Source organism: Tachyglossus aculeatus, chromosome X3 (genome assembly GCF_015852505.1).
Source record: "Tachyglossus aculeatus isolate mTacAcu1 chromosome X3, mTacAcu1.pri, whole genome shotgun sequence".
NCBI classification, from domain to species: Eukaryota; Metazoa; Chordata; class Mammalia; order Monotremata; family Tachyglossidae; genus Tachyglossus; species Tachyglossus aculeatus.
This window is the reverse complement of record NC_052099.1, coordinates 5,291,248-5,313,089: the sequence shown is the minus strand read 5'-3', so window position 1 is coordinate 5,313,089 and position 21,842 is coordinate 5,291,248. Positions and strand designations below refer to the sequence as shown.

Below are 21,842 nucleotides of genomic sequence, written 5' to 3'. Positions count from 1 at the left end.
ACCCATGATCTTGTCACCCCCCCAGGCCCATGCTCTATCCACTACACCATGTTGCTTCCCAAGTATCCCCATTAACTCCCATTTTGTCCTATTTTTCCCAGGTACATGGAAGGAGTTAGCAATCCTGAGTGTACATAAAGGAATCAATCAATCAGTGGTATTTACTGAGCACTAAATCTGTGCAGAGCACAGTGAGAAGGAAACTGAGGCACGGGGAAGTTAAGTGACTTGCCCAGCAGGCAGGTGGCAGAGTCAGGGTTAGAACCCAGGTGATCTTTCCACCAGGCCATCTTGGTTCACTTTTTATAAGCCATTTCCCAATCCCAGCTAGATGTTCAGAAACGGAATATTTAAAAAGTCTATCTCCGATTCTAAATGGGAAGTACGGTTGGATACACCAGTCCTGCAAGATCTCTAATCAGGGAAGCAGTGTGGTCTAGTGGATAGAGCATGTGCCTTGGAGTCAGAGGACCTGGGTTCTAATCCTGGCTCCACCACATGTCTGCTGTGTAACCTTGGGCAAGTCACTTCACTTCTCCGTACCTTAGTCTCCTCATCTGCGAAATGGGGGTGAAGACGGGGAGCCCCATGAGGGACATAGACCGTATCCATCCTGATTAGCTTCTATCTTCCCCAGCGCTTAGTACAGTGCCTGGCCTCCAGTAAGGGCTTAACAAATACCATAAAAAACCAACAAACTAGACCATTTAAAGAGCCGCTATGTGCTGAGCTGAAATAGGGTAGTCAAAAGCATAAGAGAAGAGGGATGCAGTAAACCACAAGACTAAAACACAGCTAAATATTGAGAGACAGACCAGCTTGCGATCAAAAAGAGAAGCTGCTGGTTTTTGAGGGGAACTTTAGATGGGATTGGGAAAGAGTGTTGAAGATGAAGAAAATAATCCCACCAGGCACCTCCATCAGCCAGAGGGGTCTTTGCATGTGGAAGGTGTGAATGGGTTTGTCAACCCCACATTTGCCTCTTCTGCCGTACACAGGCTCCCAACCATAAGTTCATTCATTCAGTCGTATTTATTGAGCACATACTGTGTACGGAACACTGTACTAAGCGCTTGGGAGAGTACAATACAACAGGAAGCGGGCACATTCCCTGCCCACAATGAGCGTACAGTCTAGAGCCTACAGCAGCGTTCGTGATAGCCCTCTTTTCCCTGGCTTCCTCTCCTTTCTCCAACGTCCATGCACTTGGATCCGTTACCTTTGGGCATTTGACACTCACCCCACCCTCAACCCCATAACAATCAGTCAATCGATCAATGGTATTTATTGAGCCTTTACTATGTTCAGAGCATTGCACTTGGAAGAGTACAATCCAACAGAATTAGCAGTCACCTTTCCTGTCCAAAACAAGCTTACAACACTTATTTATGCATCTACATTTTATATATTATAAATTGCTTATTTATATCACTATCCATATCTCTAGACTGTAAACTCATTGTAGGCAGGGAAGTGTATACCAACTCTGGGGTACTGTACTCTCTCAGGTGCTTAATCCCCATTTTAGAGTTGAGATAACTGAGGAACAGAGAAGTTAAGTGACTTGTCCAAGGTCATAAAGCAGACATGTAGCAGACCTCAGATTAGAACCCATGTCCTCCAACTCCCAGGCCAGTGTTCTTTCCGCTAGGCCACATATCTTCAATTTTTCTCATCAATATTTCCTTTCTGTTTCAGGCAATATGCCCTGGCATTTCAGGTTAATGCGGAAATGTAGCTGTAAAATAGCCATTAAAGCTTGAAATCTAGCATGTTCTATCGTTCCTGCTGATATTTCAAATGGACTGTCATTATTCAGCTTAATATTCCATCCTCAAATTCTGCCCATTTCTGAAGGGAAGATTTCCAACAGGAACAATTTTCCAAGGCAACTATGAGGTTCATACAAGCAGGTGACATGGAATGAGTCATCAGAATGGTACAGTGTGATTTTGCCTTAATACAGTTTCATCATTTATGCGTCATATGTGCAGATCCTAACTTAATGGTCCCACTAAATAAACTCTTTCTTGCCAAAGTGAAGTAGAGATAGCACAGTTCTTCTGGTTCGGTAGTCAGCCTGCAACAAAAAAATGTACCTCTTTCCATAAAACTTTAATGATGGTATTTGTTAAGCAGTTACTATATGTTAAGCACTGTGGTAGATGCAAGTTAATCATCTTGTACACAGTCCTCCTCCTTCACGGGGCTCACTGTCTATGTAGGAATGAGGACAGGTATTGAATCCCCATTTTGCAGAGGAGGAAGCTGAGGCACAGAGAAGCGAAGTAACTTGTCCAAGGTACAGTAAGCATGCAATAAATATTGAATGAATGAATGAATGATTATTATTGTTATCAACCCATACCTAGCCAGTTTTATTATCATTATTATTTGGGTCATTTCTGGATATATTTTCTCCAGAACTTCCTGCCTTCTTCCATAATCCGTAACCTTTCAAATGGTTCTTCCATTATCGTTGTTATGGTCTCTATCCATCTAGCTGTTGGTCTGCCTCTTCCCTATTTTCCCTGGACTTTTCCTAGCATTAGTGTCTTCTCCAGAGAATTAGTCCTCCTGATTATATGTCCAAAATATGCTAATCTAAATCGAGTCATTTGGTCTTCCAAAGATCACTTTGGCTTAATTTGCTCCAAAATCCACTTGTGTTCGTTTTTTGGGCAGTCCATGGTATTCCCAAAAGCCTTCTCCAGCACCACATTTCAAATTTATTTTGACAATAGGAGCTGAAATCTGGCTTTATACTTCAAAAACTTTAGAACCTTTATTTTTCAGCCTTCCTTTTGACTATGACAGTTGTTACTCTGAGTGCAACAATAATGAAGGATACAGGAATTCATATAGAATGAGGCAAAAGGTTTCATTTGAATATAGGCAACCTTTCCGGGGCAAAATTCTCCAATGAAGTGAGATTTTCCAGACAAACAATACTAGCTGAACTGGAATGGAGATATTTTAACTACCACCTAAGAGAAAAGGAAGCAGAAGAAAAATTTTTAGAGCAACCACAGTAGTACAGTGGTTAGGTAAAGATATCTAGTATCTGTCTTCAAGGTTCCATCAAAAAAATAACGGATTGCATGATGAATGAATTATGATAGTTTCTTCCTTGCCTGGAGGGTGATAAGTTGCAGTTGTGCTTTACCAACTGCCTCGGAGTTTTGCTCATAAATTTTCTTCAAACAAGAATTTTTTGCTAGCAGGTAACCTTCACATCCATATAGAAACTTCATTTGACAGCTTATTCTAAATCACAGAGGAAGAAAAACCTCCACCAAGTATCTACCGTCACTTATTTCAAACACTTCAAACTTTTCAGAAATATTCGGTGTTTCTCATCGTACCGTAAAGGACTGAATCATTCTTTTCCCCCCCTAGAATTTTCCTGCTGTTTAATTATTCCCTACAAAATTCAAATAGGAAGAACTCCTGAATGATACAAGTTATTTTTCCTTTAGAGATAATATTGAAGAATGGTAAACCTTGTGATTATGATGTATTACTTGTAAACTTCCCTTTCACTGGAAATATTTAATAAACGTTAGTTGGCATGTTGTCTTCATTAGTGATTTGGGCTGACATTTATATACTGTTTAAAAAACTTAAAAAAAGTTAAGACTTTCTAATCAAATCCCTTAATAGCACTCAGAGTAATGGGTGAATAGAGAAGCAGCTTGGCCTGGTGGGTAGAGCGTAGAAGTCAACAGGACCTGGGTTCTAATCCCAGCTCCGCCACTTCTTTTTAATGGCATTTATTAAGCGCTTATTATGTGCTAAGCACTGTTCTAAGTGCTGGGGATGCTACAAGGTGATCAGGTTGTCCCACGGGGAGCTCACAGTCTTAATCCCCATTTTACAGATGAGGTAACCGAGGCACAGAGAAGTTAAGTGACTTGCCCAAAGTCACACAGCTGACAGTTGGCGAAGCCGGGATTTGAACCCATGACCTCTGACTTCAAAGCCCGTGTGTTTTTTTCACTGAGCCATGCTGCTTCTCTTGTCTGCTGTGTGACCTTGGTCAAGTCATTTAACTTTTCTGTGCTGCAGTTTCCTCATCTGTAAAATGGGGATTCAATAACCGTTCTCCCTCCCTCTGAGCCCCAGTCGGGACGGGGACTGTTTCTGATCTGATTATTCTATATGTAGCAAAATGCTTAGAATTGTATTTGGCAAATACTATAATTATTATTAACGTGTTCATAAGTGTTATGGGGGCTGGGAGTACTTAAGTGCTTAGACGGGGTAAGAGTACTGCTATGCAGTGGGGGACGCAAGGTGGGGAGATTAGAAATGAATCAGGGAACACCTCCTGGAGGAGATGTGATTTCCGAAGGATTCCGAAGATGGGGATTGCTGAATGGGAGAGCTTTCCAGGTAGGGTATTGGAGAGACCTGAGTAAGAGGTGGTTGTGCGGAAGATGAGTTAAAGTCCTAGTGAATACGTTGGCTTGAGAGGAAAGGAGAGTGCGAGCTGGGCTGTAATGAGAGAAGAGAGTGGATAAATAGGCAGATGAAAGCTGACTGGAGTGATTAAAAATCCATGTCAGGAATTTCTCCTTGATCGAGAGAGGAAGAGACAACCATTGGAGTTTTTTGACCAGTGGGGAATAATAATAATAATGGCATTTATTAAGCACTTACTATGTGCAAAGCACTGTTCTAAGCGCTGGGGAGGTTACAAGGTGATCAGGTTGTCCCACGGGGGGCTCACAGTCTTCATCCCCATTTTCCAGATGAGGTCACTGAGGCCCAGAGAAATGAAGTGACTTGCCCAAAGTCACCCAGCTGACAATTGGTGGAGCCGGGATTTGAACCCGTGACTCTGACCCCAAAGCCCATGCTCTTTCCACTGAGCCAGGCTGCTTCTCTAATGAATGCTGAACCGCTTTTTAGCAGGTGCAGTATGTATGGGCAGAGAAGGGAGAGACTAGGGGCAGAGAGATCAGCAAAGATGATGCCGTGTTCAGGGCAGGATATGACAAGTCCCTGTAATATTTATTAATAATTATGGCATTTGTTAAGTGCTTACTATGTGCCAAGCACTGTTCTAAGCGCTGGGGTAGATGGCAGGGTAATCAGGTTGTCCCACATGGGGCTCACAGTCTCAATCCCCAATTTACAGAGGAGGTAACTGAGGCACAGAGAGGTTAAGTGCCTTGCCCAGGGTCACACGGCAGACAAGTGGCGGAGCCGGGATTAGAACCCATGTCCTCTGACTCCCAAGCCCGTGCCCTTTCCACAAAGCCACGTGGCTTCTCTGTACCGGTGTGATGGCAGTTTGGATAGAGAGCAAGGGACAGGTTCTAGAAATGTGGAGAAAGGAGTGACAGGATTTAATGACGACTTAATACAAGGTGATGAAAGAGTTGAGAGAATAAGGCCAAAGTTTATGGTCTTGAGAGACAAGGAAGTTGGTGGTGGTGTCAACTGTGTTGGGGAAGGGATTTGGGCAGAAAGGTGAGTGGTAATAGTAGTAGTAATGATAGTTATTGCTCATTCACTACTAGGTGCGATCCAATGTACTAAAGGTTTGGGAAGTACAAATCAATCAATCAATGATATCTATTGAGTGCTTATTATGCACAGAGCAGTGCCTGGGGCATAGTAAGTACTTAAATGCCATGAAAAATATAATAATTGGGGAAAGCTGGTTGTAGGAAATGGGGTTTTAGAAGGATGTTGAATCTGGAGAGTGCTCTGATCTGTCAGATTTGCAGAGGGAAGGGGTTATTAAAATTAATAACAATGATAATAATAATAGTGGTATTTGCTAAGTGCTTACTATGTGCCAAGGACTGTACTGAATGTTGGGATAGGTAAAGGATAATCGGGTTGGGTACAGTCCCTGTCTTATGTGGAGCTCACAGTCTAAGTGAGAGAAAAGCTCTTTAATCCCCATTTTACAGATGAGAAAGTTGAGGCCGGAGAAGTGTCAACACAGCAGGCATGTGGAGGAGCCAGAATTAGAACCCAGGTCCTCTGACTCCCGGTGAAAGGGAACAACACGGTCCAGCGGAAGAAGGAGGAAGACACCAGAGAGAGGTACGGTTAGAAGGCTTGTTGTTCAGAACAAAGAGCAAGGGCCTAACTGCTGAAAAGAACCGATATTTAAGATGGCGTGAGTCGGTTGAGATTCTTGAAACCAAGTGTGAGGATTTTTTGTTGGGTGTGTACTAAGCACAAGGCAATGTAGATTGAAGCAGGGGAGAGGCTGGAGACGTGGAGACTAATAAAGAGGCTGATGCGATAGTCTAGCCACAATACGGCGAGAGCTTGGAACAGGGTGGTAGGTGTTTTTTTGGTGAGGAAGAGGAGGGGAATATTTTGGTCATGTTGAGCTTGAGGTGGGAGCAGAACATTGCTGTAAGGGTGTCCTGGAAGCGGGAGGAAATGCAAGACGGCGGAGGTGAGAGGTCAGGCCTAGCTAGGTAGATTGGAGAATCATCCACACAACAGAGGTGGTAGTTGAAGGCATGGGAGTAGATGAGCCCACGAAAGAGATTGAGCAGGAGGAGCCAGAGATACGGGAAGAAAACCAGAAGAACACAGTGTCAGTGAAGCCAAGGTTGGGTAGTGTTTCTGGGAGAATGGAGGTGGTCCGTTATTGGAGAAATGTTGAAGCCTGCTGAGACATCTAGAAGAATTAGGATGGAGTAGAGGCGATTGTATTTAGAAAGAATGAGGTCACTGGTGATTTTGGCCAGATCAGCCTCAGTGAAGGGTCCTTAACCGGATTATAGAGGTTCAAGTCGGAAACTGGAAGGGAGGACGTGGAAGGCAGTCGGTGTACACAAGACGTGTAAGAAGAATGGACGGCAACAGGACACCCAAGCCAGCACTAACCGTATGTGAACCCAAAGCAGACACCTCGAGCCGGGCGGACAGGATAAATGATTTCCAGACATAGTTAAGCACAGCCGCAAATATTGAATTGTGAATCGCCACAACTGACAGACCAAGGCTGGTGGTCAGTAGTTGGGAGAAAGTCCTGGAGCAGAGGTTTAGCATAAACCCACGTATCATGAGGCAGGCTTGAAAACGGAGACCAGTCTTGTACAGAACATATGCATCGGCATAGCAAGGATCTCACTTTATCCAGCTCTTAGTACAGTACTTGGCTCGTAATAAGTGCTTAACAGATACCACAGTTATTATTATCATGTGCACACAGTATGGGCTGTGATGACTACCTCACATGGATGGTTTTCATTTTCATGTGTGGAAAAGATTGAACCATCAGTAGTGTCCCCTTTGAAAAATAAAAGAAATATATATATATATATACATATATATATATATATTTCTTTTATTTTTCAAAGGGGACACTATATATATATATATATACTATATATATAATATATATATATATTACACATACACACTGGTAAAATTAGTAAAGAGAAAACCTTGCTGACAGTAGCTGCTGCTCTTCTCTATCCCAAAACACCAACCCAAAACAGAACAAAAGATCATTTCCACGTGTGGCTCCTTTAAGTAATCAGAGGCATGAAGCCTTAAAGAAAAACTGTAGGCATAATGGTTTCCTGAAGTTAATTAGGAAAATGATCAGTATCTGAGCAGTTGATAGGAGGTGTAAAGAATTAATTAATCGTGTGGAAAAAGAGTCGGAGTGTAAGCAAGATGGGGTCCATGAGATAGCTGTTCAGGTTGTCATAGAGAAAGTAGTTGCTGGAGGGATAAACATTTTTTCCTTTTATATTTTCTTCTCATCCCCTAGGTTTTACTATTATATAAATGAAGCACATACAGTTATGTTGAGTGGGTTAGGTTAGTTGGCAAATGACTGCATAGAAAGCCTAGAGAAAAATAAAGTAAGGACAGATTTGGAGCAGGCTGTGTTAATGGGGTGATTTTTTTTTTTTTAATTCTTGGCTTGGCTAATGATACTGTTCTCCCTGCTGAATTCATGAATCCATCTCTCACTTAGGAATAATAAATCTCACCCTCTCAGGGTTGGCAGATCAATCAATCAGACCAAAAGCATTCTTCTTGTTCCAGGAGACTTTAAAGCTAGTAGTGGTTCGGAGACACGTGCCTACAGAGAATCCAGACTGTGAGCCCACTGTTGGGTAGGGACCGTCTCTATATGTTGCCAGCTTGTACTTCCCAAGCGCTTAGTACAGTGCTCTGCACACAGTAAGTGCTCAATAAATACGATTGAATGAATGGATGAATGGTAGCTTTCTTCCCCAGATCAGCTCTCATTTCTTTGAGGATCTTCGGAAAATGTATTTGATCTAAATGTGAATGTACCTCAAATGTCTCACCAGTCCTGATTCTATTTTCTGCTCATGTTCTCTGAATCTCAACTTGGAAATTGGCAACACATCTTGTTAGATGTTAGGGTGATTTTTTTTGAGTGCCTGGTTTCAACAGGGGCCGAGGGTGGTTACGAAAGAATTAGATCTGCACCCTGGCCTCAAGATACTGAAAAAATAATAGCTGTTTATAATAACTCTGGTATTTAAGTGGCCACTGTGTCCCAAGCACCTAGAACTCAGAAGGCCATGGGTTCTAATTCTGAGTCCGCCACTTGTCTGCTGTGTGACCTTGGGAAAATCACTTCAGGTCTCTGTGCCACAGTCACCTCACCTGTAAAATGTGGAGGAAGACTGTGAGCTCGATGGGGGAACCTAGTCCAAACAAATACCCTAAAAATAAATAAACAACCACCAAAAAAAACTGCTTCCCCAGTACCCCAGACCACCCAGGATAACTGCTCAGCCAAACCAGAGGGTACTCACGGAGTCAGATGAGAGCCATTCAAAATGACGCTAGCAGAAGCATAGTTTATCAATCAATCAATCAATCAATCGTATTTATTGAGTGCTTACTGTGTGCAGAGCACTGTACTAAGCATTTGGGAAGTACAGTGAGTGAGCACTGTGTGAGTGTAGTATCAGTGAGCACTGTGGCTATAGACAGAGAGTGAGGTGCTGGGATTACTCCCCCACTGAGCAATCACCCTTCTGTATTTGAGCCACCTGTTTCATCAGCATGGCTTAGTGGATAGAGCATGGGTCTGAGCGTCAGAAGGCCTGGGTTCTAATCCAGCTCCACCACTCATCTGCTGTGTGATTTGGGCGAGTCACCTAACTTCTCTGTGCCTCAATTCAATAATCTGCAAAATAGGGAAATGTCATAGGAAATTGTGGTCCAGGCCAATCTCACTGGCCCACCTGTTCCGAGGATGATTAACCATCCAACGGCCTGCTGTCCCATCCAACTGGGGCTCAGTGGATAGAGCACGGGCCTGGGAGTGGGAAGAACCTGGGTTCTAATCTGTCTCTGCCACGTGTCTGCTGTGTGACCTTGGGCAAGTCACATCCCTGGGACTCCGTGACCTCATCTGTAATATGGGGACTAAGAGTGTAAGCCCCGTGTGGGACGGGGACTGCGTCCAACCTGATTAACTTGTATCTACCCCGTCGCTTAGAATAGTGCTCGGCACATAGTGCTTAAAAGTACCAGTATTATTATTATTGTTGTTGTTTTGTTGTCTGTCTCCCCCCTTCTAGACTGTGAGCCCATTGTTGGGTAGGGACCGTCTCTAGATGTTGCCAACTTGTACTTCCCAAGCGCTTAGTACCGTGCTCTGCACACAGTAAGTGCTCAATAAATACGATTAAATGAATGAATTAGTGTTAACGGGGGGGAAATCTCAAACTTTTCCCATTTTGACTTGGACTCCTCCCTACGACGTGCTAGGTGTCACCTAAGTTCAAACGTGCCCTCAGCAACAATTTTCTGTATTTTCCTCCTCCTAATTACTTCAAGCAATTATGGTAATCTACTAGGCTGTGGGTAAAAAAAGAAGTTAATGTGACACGAACTTTCAAGCACTGACAGTTTTCTTTACCGGCATGAGGATGGGGGAAGGAACCCCGGAATCATTCCTCTCAACCTGACTAAGATGACACGTGCAACGTCCCTCAAACAAGCAAGAGCACTACCAAATTAGAACGTGGAAACTTTAAGAACATGGGAATTGAGTGGGCAGGATACGTGCTCAAGTTGCTGTGGGGCTGAGGGAGGGGTGGATAAAGGGTGTAAATGCAAGTTTAAAGGTGACACAGAAGGGAGTGGGAGAAGAAGAAATGAGGGTTTAGGGAAAGGCCTCTTGGAGGAGATGCGCTTTTAAAAAGGCTTTGAAATTGGGAGCGTAGTGAGAGCACTTACAGCTAAAGGAGCAGGATCCAGATTCCAACGACCTATAATAATAATCAATAATGGCATTTCTTAAGCACTCACTATGTGCAAAGTCCTGTTCTAAGCGCCGGGGGGACCCAAGGTGATCACGTTGTCCCACGTGGGGCTCCCAGTCTTAATCCCCATTCTACAGATAAAGTAACTGAGGCTCAGAGAAGTCAAGTGATTTGCCCAAGGTCACGCAGCAGATGTGGGGGAGCCAGGATTAGAACCCATGACCTCTTACTCCCAAGCCCGTGCTCTTTCCACTGAGCCACGCTGACCTGTTGATTGCCACTGTCCCTTTCTATTCCTTTTTTATCCAGCCTCTGCTCTTCATTCTGCATTTACTTTTATTGATTTTTGGACCCAAGTACGTCTGAGTCCTATTTCACCCCCTCTAGGACAAGACAAATTAGATCAAAGGAGGACTTAAACGCGCTTAAGTAGGGGAGGAGGAGGAGGAACACTAGTAGTAGTAGTAGAAGTGGTAGTAATATTCACTGTACCTTGATCTCATCTATGTCACTGCTGACCTGTTGCCAGATAATAATTATAATAATAGTAATGATGGAATTTATTAAGCGCTTACTATGTGCAAAACACTGTTCTAAGCGCTGGGGAGTTACAAGGTAATCAGGTTGTCCCAAGGTGCTGGGGAGTTACAAGGTAATCAGGTTGTCCCAAGGGGGGCTCACAGTCCTAATCCCCATTTTACAGATGAGGTCACTGAGGCACAGAGAAGTTAAGTGACTTGCCCAAAGTCACACAGCTGACAACTGGCGGAGCCGGGATTTGAACCCATGACCTCTGACTCCAAAGCCCGTGCTCTTTCCACTGAACCATGCTGCTTCTCAGAGGCAGATCCTCTGAGGTCTTCCCCGACTAAGCTCTCATTTCCTCTTCTCCCACTCCCTTCTGCATCACCCTAATTTGCTCCCTTTATTCATCTCCCACCTCAGCCCCACCACACTTACGTATATATCCCTAATTTATTTATTGCATTAATGTCTGCCTCTCTCTCAAGACTGTAAGCTTATTGTGGGCAGGGAATATCTACCGACTCTGTTATATTGTCCTCTTCGAAGGGCTTAGTACAGTGCTCTGCATGCAGTAAGGGCTCAGTAAATGCAATTGGTTGATTAATTGATAGCACTAATGGTAGTAGTAGTAAGGGGAGTAATAATAATAATAATGATGGCATTTATTAAGCACTTACTATGTGCAAAGCACTGTTCTAAGTGCTGGGGAGGTTACAAGGTGAAGCTGGTTGGCTAATGGAAATAGCGTGGGCCTGGGAGTAAGAAGGACCTGGGTTCTAATCCCAGCTCTGCCACTTGTCTGCTGTGTGACCTTGGGCAAGTCACTTTACTTCTCTGTGCCTCAGTTCCCTCATCTGTAAAATGGGGATGAAGACTTTGAGCCCCATGTGGGACATGAACTGTGTCCAACGTGATTAGCATGTATTTTCCCCAGCACTTAGTACAATACCCGGCACATAGTAAGCATTTAACAAATACCATAAAAAAAGGCAAGGGATTAGAAACCAAAGCTGTAGGGGTGGGGGGTGGAGAGGACAAGATGGGGGGCTGGAAAAATCCAAAATGCCTCCATCAGAAAAGTGAATGTCCTGACATCCAGGTTCCAAAGACAGAATCATGTGAAGAGGGTATTTTTGTGGGGGTGAATTTTCTTTTTTTCTGATGGATTTTAAAGCTGGTGGGAGTTCTGGTCTGAGAGATGTGGAGGTAAAAGGAATCATAATCAAAGAGGAGGGGTATATGGTGTGTTTGACGTCACCATGCTTCTGATGTCATCTATATCGAGGGTCACGTGGAGCCTCACGAGACCCTCCGTTCCTAGGCCCAAGTATTTCTAGCTTCGGACTTGCCCCCAGGACCTTGATTCAGTCCTGGCTGAAGGTCTAGTATCTTCAAAGATACTGTCTTGCGACCTTGAAATCTCAAGAGCTGTGCACTGTGAAGAGGAAGCGGTCCCCCCATAGCTCCCAAGGTCTAGCTTGGGTCGTCTTCCTGAATATCAGCCACGCAGGCAACTTGCGAAATAAACGAGGAGCAACGCCTCAGATAATGGTTGCTATAACTTCTGTTTCTTTTTTTAATCTACAGCAGGGTGACAACTAAAGTATATATTAAAGCTCTCTAATCCTCTCCCTACCCCGAAGCCATTTTCTAATAAAAGGTCTGTGGCTTTGCCATTTGTCCAAGTGGCAAAGACTAAACGCGTTTGTCTTTTTTCATAATCGCAAGTGTAGGTTGAAATGCCCACTCGGAATTGAACTATCCTATAACACAGTATCATCACTGTTATTGAATACAGAGCAAATTCCCCACCTCAAGGGCAAACTTTTCAGTGTCAAGTGAAAAGTCTCTGATGATAGGTTTCGCCCTGCAGTCGAATTGAATCATGTCCTCGAGAAATATGGATACAATTGGATTAAAAATATATCCCTTTTAATACTGGCAACATGGACCACAAACAATTTTAAAACTGTGTCTGGCAAGGGGCTTCTAGGCTAAAGACTCAGATAGTTCTTCATATGCGGCAATGGGTATTTCTCTGGAAGACACTGATGGTGACATTCTGGCAGAATAATAACAATAATAATTATTATTATGGTTTTTGTTAAGTGCTTACTATGTGCCAGGCACTGTACTAAGTGCTGGGGTAGATACAAGCAAATCCGGTTGGACACAGTTCCTGTCCCATGTGGAGCTCACTGTTTCAATCCCCATTTTACGGATGAGGTAACTGAGGCCCAGAGAAGTGAAGTGATTTGCCCAAGGTCACACAGCAGACAAGTGGCAGAGCTGGCATTAGAACTCATGACCTTCTGTCTCCCGGGCCTGTGCTCTAACCACTATACCATGCTGCGTCTCGGAAATATCAGATTGCCACCGAGCCCAGAAACAATCCCCGAAATAATTCATGCCCCTCTTCTTCCTCCGAACACATTCCTCTCCCCCTTCTCCCTCGCCAACTTGGTGCGCTCCCAGAATCCTGCCAAAGATTTAACTAGTGGTGGATAAAGAACTTAAAAAGCCTGGCCTAGTGGAAAGAGCTCAAGCCTGGAAGTCAGAAGGGCCGGGGTTCTAATTCCAGCTTTGCTACTTGCCTGCCGGGTGACATTGGGCAAGTCATATACCTTCTCCGTGCCTCAGTTTCCTCATCTGTAAAGTGAGGTTTAAAACTGTGAGCCCCACGTGGGACATGGACTGTGTCCAACCCGATTAGCTTCTATCTACCCCAAGACTCAGTACAGTGCCTGGCACCTAGTAAGTAATTGACACATACCATATATATAAAAAATACAGGTCTCCCCTGCCCTTTTCTCTCCATCCAAACTGCTGTCGCATTAATCCAAGCACTTATCCTCTCCCACCTTGATTACTGCTTCAGTCTTCTTGCTGACCTCCCAGCCTCCTGCCTCTCCCCCCATTCCAGACCATACTTCACTTTACTTCCCAGATCATTTTTCTGAAAAAGATTCAGTCCATGTCTCCCCACCTCTCAGAAATCTCCAGTCGTTGCCCAACCACCTCCGCATCAATCAGAAACTCCTAACCTTCGACTTTGAAGCCCTCAATCGCCTTGCCCCCTCCTACATCATCTCTTGACTCTCATACTACAATCCTGCACACTTTCCTCTTCTAATGCCAACCTATTCAGTGTACCTTGATTTCGTCTACCTCACTCCCGACTACCATCTGTGTCCGGCCTCTGGCCTGGAACTCTCTTCCCTTCATACCGAACAGACGCTCACTTTCCCCACTGTCAAAACCTGATTAAAAGTACATCTGCCCCAGGCAGACTTCCCCAATTAATCCCTTCTTCCTTCTTCTCCCGCTCCCTTCTTCTTCACCCTTACACTTGAATTTTCACCCTTTATGCACCTCAGCCCCACAGGATTTATGTACATAGCTGTAATTAATTTATTTATATAATTGTCGTCTCCCCCACTTGTAAGATCCTTGTGGGAAGGAAATGTGTCACAAATTCTGTTGTACTCTCCCAATAAGAAATAATAATGATAATGATGGCATATGTTAAGCACTGACTATGTGCCAAGCACTGTTCTAAGTGCTGAGGGGATACAAGGTGATCAGGTTGTCCCACGAGGGGCTCACAGTCTTCATCTCCATTTTCCGGATGAGGGAACTGAGGCCCAGAGAAGTTAAGTGACTTGCCCAAAGTCACACAGCTGTCAAGTGGCGGAGTCAGGATTTGAACCCATGACCTCTGACTCCAAAGCCCAGGCTCTTTCCACTGAGCCACGCTGCTTCTCTAAAAAGACGAGTCCTTCGAGCCGGATTCGAACCAGCGACCTAAGGATGAGTAACTATGCAGCTCTACAGTCCTCCACTCTACCGAATGAGCTATCAAAGGCTCCCATGTGCCTAGTACAGTGCTCTGCACACACTAAGCGCTCAATAAATACAACTAGTGGATTGATAAGTAGCAAGCAGGGGATGCATTGCAGTTTACAAAACTCCTAAAACCCCTGACAAATAAATCTTCTCTGTGATACAGAAATCTGGCAGGAATTCTAGGTCTGGCAAAAAAAAAAAAGCAAAATAAGCCCTCAAAAGCAATATCTCCATAGTTGTAGCTTTTATTGGAATCCATGTGTGTATGTTCAAGGACAGGAAGAGCCTGGGATTGCATCAAAGACCGTAAGGACCTCACTTATCAGCCAAAGCTAATGCCCCTTCAGCCCAGGAAAGAATTGTGGAAAATGAATCACTAGAAAGTCAGGGGTTACAGACTATCAGAAAAGTCATGTTTGCATTGCTGATTATTTTGCTTGTTGAGAAGGGAAAAAAAGGCAGACAATCACAATTTCTTCTGAAGAGCACCATTTGCCTGCCATATGTGAAAATGACTACTTTTTCTGGGATAATAATATCTGGTTTAATTGGGGCTAAGAGTTATTGTGGAGGCTTTTTTTCTGTAGGAACACAGAGGAACTGTGTTCTGATGCCTGTTCGGGGGAACTGTCTTAAAAGGGAATATATTTTGGGCTGGGAAAAAAAAGTCAAAAAGATTTTCCTAAGATCTTTAGTATTTTTTAATAAAAGTGGATAAAGCAGTCCCAATATGTAGGATCAGGAACAATTGCACTCACCCTTTGCTCCTGGTACCTCTCATTCATTCATATTTATTGAGCACTGTACTAAGCGCTTGGGGGAGTACAGAGAAGCAGCGTGGCTCAGTGGAAAGAGCACGGGCTTTGGAGTCAGTGGTCATGGGTTCAAATCCCGGCTCCGCCAATTGTCAGCTGTGTGACTTTGGGCAAGTCACGTAACTTCTCTGAGCCTCAGTTACCTCATCTGTAAAATGGGGATTGACTGTGAGCCTCCTGTGGGACAACCTGATCACCTTGTAACCTCCCCAGCTCTTAGAACAGTGCTTTGCACATAGTAAGTGCTTAATAAATGCCATCATTATTATTATTACAATATAACAAAAAACAGACACATTCCCTGCCCACTGTGAGTTCCCAGTCTCTGCTTGTCACTGGGCTTCCAACCCAGTCTCTCCTTGCTGCGACTCTCCCTGGCTACCTCCAAGCTCTTTTTTTGTTTATGTTTTTTTCAGTGGTATTTGTTAAGCCCTTACTGTGTGAAGAAACTGTTCTAAGTGTTGGGGTAGATGCACGGGATTCACAATCGAAGTAGGAAGGGAGAACGGGTATTGAATCCCCAGTTTGCAGTTGAGGAAACTGAGGCCCAGAGAAGTGAAGCGACTCGCCCGAGATCTCGCAGCAAGCAAGAGGCAGAGCTGGGATTAGAACCCAGATCTTCTGACTCCCAGGACCAGGCTCTTTCTGCTAGGTCACGCTCATTCCCTTTTCCAGATGGAAAGGAGAGAATTCCACCTCACAGCTGGGTAGGGAATGGCATGGGAGTCCCATCCCTTTGCTGGTTCCGTGGTATCATTTCCCTATTGTAAAACTCCCTCCTATCCTGCTGCAAAGGTCTCTATAGCAAACCTTCCGGCTCCCCCCAGCAATCCTTAAAAGGAGGGGTGGGGGGTTTCAAAAGCCAGCTAAAGTCTGCTTTTGGTCCTAGCCTTGGCGTTAGGGTTAGAGCTAGAATTAGGGTGAGGGTTAAGGCTATTGTAAAGGGTAAAAAGGCTAAGCCCTGAATTGTGGCCTGAAAGAATATTCCACCTCATACCCCCAAACTCATCCGTGAAATCCAGCGGCGTGTAGAAAACAGCAGGCAACATAATTTTTCATGATGTGGCTTGTTGGTACCCAAACTCTGAATTTATTCCATCTTAAGCCGAGGTTCTTCCTCTTCCACCTTCCCCTTCTTCTCACTGCCTCTTGTCTTTCTTCTGACCACAGCTTTGTTAAATTAAAGAAATACAGGCTGCACCTAAAATAAATCTGTCCTTCTCACCACACTCCTCCCCCTACTCACGGGCTGATAACTCTTTTTAAAACACCAAACCAGAGCCAAGAATGCCATTTAAGCACACATTAAAATAGCTAACTTCATTGTGAATCAAATGTTTTTAAATGTGTCCAAACTTGTCCGTCATGGCGGTGGCATTTTTTAAATGCCTTCTTTCCCCACACTTCTCCCCATGACTCGAGAGTTGCGTTTGGTTCCAAGAGTCAGAAGGACCTGGGTTCTAATTCTGTCTCCTCCAGTAGCCAGCTGTGTGACCTTGGACAAGGTGCTTCACTTCTCTTTGTCTGTTACCTCATCTGTAAAATGGGGATTAAGACTGTGAGCCTCACGTGGGACATGGACTGTGTCCAGCCTGATTAGCTTGTGTCTACCCCAGCTCTAAGTACAGTGCCTTGCACATAGTAAGCACTTAACGAAGACCACGAAAGAGCCAGGTTTGTCTCCCAAGACGTAGTCTGCGGATCCCTGCTCTAAACTGATTACCCTACACATGATGGACTGATTGACTGAGATACTTTAACTTTTCTAGAAAACTAGAGGAACGTGGACCTTGTCTGATCATTCTCAACCTCTCTTCCCTTACTGTTTCTCCTGTCCATTCTTTCTTCTCCTGCCTCTCTTCCTTCCACCTTGTTTTTCTCCCCTCCCTTCTTACCTCTAACCTCACTTCTGACCCCAATGAGGGGTTTATTGCCTTCCATTCCTGTTATTTCCCCTTCCTCCCTAAAGCAGACCGTAGCAGAGTCTCTGTGCTTTCTGTGTGTCAGGAAGCAACCGGGGGAATTGAGTCTGGGACACATTCAGCTGCCAAGGCGACATTACCTGGGAGAAGAGTAAGATGGGATGATTTAGTTTAGTGGGCATTGCTGTTGCAGCCAGGGGGTTCTCTTTGGATTCACGCTTTTTGCACTGTGACACACTAGTCAGGCGAAATAATAATAATGGTGGTATTTGTCAAGCGCTTACTATGTGCCAAGCACTGCAAAATCCTTCGGAGGAAATGAAAAGAGCTCAGGCCTTGGAGTCAGATGACCTGGGTGCCAGTCCCAGCTCTGCCAAATGCTGGCTGTGTGACCTTGGACAAGTCAACATCTCTGCGCCTCAGTTTCCTCAACTGTAAAATGGGGATTTGATACCTCTTCTCTGTCCTACTTACACTATGAGCCCATGTCCAACCTAATCGATCTACACCTACTCCAGTGCTTAGATAGGCACTTGACACATAGTAAGCGCTTTACAAGTGTCATTAAAAGAAAATGTCCGATATATGAACGGTTGATATCGAATCCTGATTTGGGCCAAAACACCCATAGAGACGGGCGATGGTGGTGGAAGAGCAGATGTTGGGGGCGAGGGGTGACAGGGAACCAGAGTGTGAAAGGGAAGAAGAGACAAAACTGTCACTGTCGCCTCCCCAGCAGGCCTTGGGGAAACATAAAACAAGACATTTTTCGGCTTGTGCAGCATTTTACTTCTCTAACCCTCCCGCCCATCACCCAGAGAATGTCTGGGACAGAAAACGAATAAGTCACATCAGGATTATAGGATATTTCCAATGCAAATGCGGCCTGGCTCGCCAAAGGGATGGACGTTTGACGGGATCTTTTCCATTAAATCATAAATCTACTATTCTAGAGGGCTTCTGCTGCAGTCATATTTCAAGCAGAGAGCAGGCCAGAGGCTATAATGGCTCTAGGCAAAATGCCACCATTTTGAGTGCAAGCCCCAGAAATGCAGACAAATAAAATACCAAGTCAGCCCGACTGAGCAGACAAGATCCAGCTCTGAATCTCAAAGACTGGCACCAATTTATTTTAGTAGATTCATTTATGGGAAGCCGATCAGCCTTTAAATCAGCTACCACAAATAAGGAAGAGCTTCTTTCCCTCTTGGCCACTGTCCAAGCAACCATTCCCAAGATTAAATAGGTTCAGACACTACTCAGTGGTGGAATTATAAGGAAACCCCAGCAGGCTGCCACATAGCCCTATTGTTTTACCCACCATCTTTAAATCCATGTGGCTCTCAGTGGGAATTAACTCTTCATCGAGAGAATGAAGCCTTTCGGAGCCCATTCTGTGTGCAGGGCAGATAATACTGTGTGGTTGAGCCTTAATGGGGCCAGATGGACTTTGGGAATGGAATGACCTGGATCTGTAAGGGAAACTGCAAAGGTCGATAGCTGCAGTACATGTTTTGTTGTCTGTCTCCCCCTTCTAGACTGTGAGCCCGTTATTGGATAGGGACCGTCTCTATGTGTTGCCAACTTGTACTTCCCAAGCGCTTAGTAAAGTGCTCTGCACGCAGCAAGGGCTCAATAAATACGATTGAATGAATGAATGATAGGAAAAATTCACGTGGAATGAAATAAGGATGGGAACAGTAACAGCTGTCTTCTTGAAATCAACAGCAAAGACAATGAGTATTGCTGTTGGTTTCCTGTATTTGTTCCCTTTTAATGGGGGCTCTAGAGAAGCCAAGAAAATCCCTGGTAAAGTCTAGAAGATTTTGACGTTCCATCATGTTGTGGTAACTTTACTTTCCAAACACCAAGAGGGATAGAGGGTCAAATATTCCAATTGGTGGATTAAAAGTAGAGTCAAGACCAAGTGCTAAGTACAGTGCTCTTCGCACAGTAAGCACTCAATAAATTTGATTGATGGATTGAAGACTTGGGTTCTAATTCTGGCTCCGCCAGTGGGTCTGCTGTATGACCTTGGACACATCTCTTTACATCTCTGTGCCTCAGTTTCCTCAACTGAAAAATAGGGATTAAATCCTATTCCCTCTGACTTAGTAAGCCCCTTGTGGAACAGAGACTAACAGTGCTTGACACAGAGTACTACCAAAATAATAATAATAATAGTTGTAATAAAGATAGAATGTGTTTCTTTCAGTTGCCTTGACATCAATCACAGCAGAATCAATCAATCAATCAATTGTATTTATTGAGCGCTTACTATGTGCAGAGCACTGTACTAAGCACTTGGGAAGTACAAATTGGCATCACATAGAGACAGTCCCTACCCAACAGTGGGCTCACAGTCTAAAAGGGGGAGACAGAGAACAGAACCAAACATACCAACAAAATAAAATAAGTAGGATAGAAATGTACAAGTAAAATAAATAAATAAATAAATAAATAGAGTAATAAATATGTAGAGTAATAGAGTAATAAATAGCAGAAAGCAAGCAGGATAAGGTGGAGCCACCCTGCATGACATATACCCAATTTGCTTGAAACAGAGAAGTGGTTTGGGGTGTTTGAAAGGTAGAAAAAAAAAAGACTAGAGAACAAAAGAAACTGTGGGACAAGGAAAAGGAAATCTGAAAGATAATGAAAATTTCAAATAGTAGGCACAAGAAACCATGGGATGCAATGAAAAGAGAGACTCAATCTTACTTCGGTTTTCACCCAGAATGTAGTTGGAAGGAAAAACAACCTCGAGAAATTAATTTAAGGAATATCCTTAAAGAAAGTAGTTTCAAAGGAAAAAGAAAACGCAAGTGCCTTTCAAGTGTATCACATAAAGTGGTTCCTTAAGAAAAGAAATATCTCCATGAAAATATGGGCAAGACAACAAATTTCTGCCAAGGTTTTGCAGCCATTATATGTCCCAAAAGTAGGGGGTTTTAGTGTCCTTTTAAAAGAAGGTGAGTCAATCTAGACCATGTCTCAAGGATCCTGGACAATTTTTTAATGTGTGTGTGTGTTTTAATGGCATTTGTTAAGTACTCACTAGGTGCTAGGCACTGTACTAAGCACTGAGATAGATACAAGCCAATTAGGTTGGACATATGGGGTTCCCAGTCTTAATTCCCATTTTACAGATGAGGTAACTGAGGCACAGAGAAGTTAAGTGACTAGCCCAAAGTCACATGACAGACAAGTGGCAGAACTGAAATTAAAACCCAGATCCTCTCTATTCCAGTCCCGTGGTCTTTCCACTAGGCCACACTGCTTCTAATCGTCATAGAAAGCCAATTATGCAAACTCTGGTTTTCCAAAGAAAAGATTTTTTCAACCATGGGTAGTTGGGGGAAGTAAATTCTGGGCCATTAAACCAAATTGGGTATAGACCTGTCCAATCAATCAATCAATTGTATTTATTGAGCACTCACTCTGCAGGCACAATTGAACAAGGACAAAATGGTAGTCTATTTAGGGAAGTGGGAAAAAATGAAGAGTGGCAGAGCATATCAAAATGCTATTTCTCCAGAGCAACGATGAGACTGGGTTTAAGATCCCTCCCTAAAAGATAATGGTTTTAAATAACAAAGCATTCATTCTATTCTCCTTTTCCCATACCTCTGTGTGTAACTTGTCTTGGCACTTAGCACTTAAAAAATACCATAATTATTATTATTATTGACATGTTGGGCTTTGGGAGAAAGTTCCCAAAGCACATCACCTAAAGAACATCTGTGGCCACTCGTTTATATAATAATTTGATGAAAAGGCTTTGCTTAAAACTAAAAATGGCTTCATTGAATAAGTAATGCTGTAAACCATTACTCCCACTCAAAACCGTAAGCTTGTTTTGAGCAGAGAATGTGTCCGCTAATTCTGTTGTATTCTCCCAGGGCTCAGCATAGTGCTCTTCACATAGTAAGCGCTCAATAAATAAATACTGATTGATTGGTGTACTGATAAAGCATGAATTAGTGTACACAAAAAAGAGAAGAGTGTAGGCTACAGAATGACAAATGCTCAGCTATTTTGTATGTTAGAACTCTGTTATAGCGTACTCTCCTAAGCACTTATACAGTGTTGTGCCTGCAGTAAGTGCTCAATAAATACCATTAATTGGCTGATGGATTGTGTTCCTGGATGTGTCACCCTAATAAGCTGTCTCCTCAATGGGGGAAAGTTGTCACAGTGCCAGAGGACACTTGGACCTAATTTCCAATCTGGAGGTGGGCTGAAAAAGCCCCCACCAAGGCAGGTGGGAAATGGGATGCAGATGAACCCTTGTGGTTCCTTTGGATAACTCTCCAGGGGGAAAAAAATCCATAAGAATAAACTTCCAAGACACTAGGCCTTCACCGACAGAATGGTTTAAGTCAAGCCTCAGCTTGACGTCCAAACGCATTCTGCTGAGTTTTCCCTGGTACTTCTAGCAATCAATGGTATTTATTGAGCGCTTACTGTATGCAAAGCACCGTACT

The 21,842-nt window shown here is 43.7% G+C and overlaps 1 non-coding gene across 1 annotated transcript; it reads right to left on the bottom strand.

Annotated features, from left to right (window-relative positions):
* Nucleotides 1-14,548: 14,548 nt before the first annotated feature.
* On the bottom strand, nucleotides 14,549-14,637 carry TRNAY-GUA. Its single transcript is given in 2 exon segments — nucleotides 14,549-14,584; nucleotides 14,601-14,637. It is a non-coding gene; the product is annotated as a tRNA-Tyr (tRNA).
* Nucleotides 14,638-21,842: the final 7,205 nt, after the last annotated feature.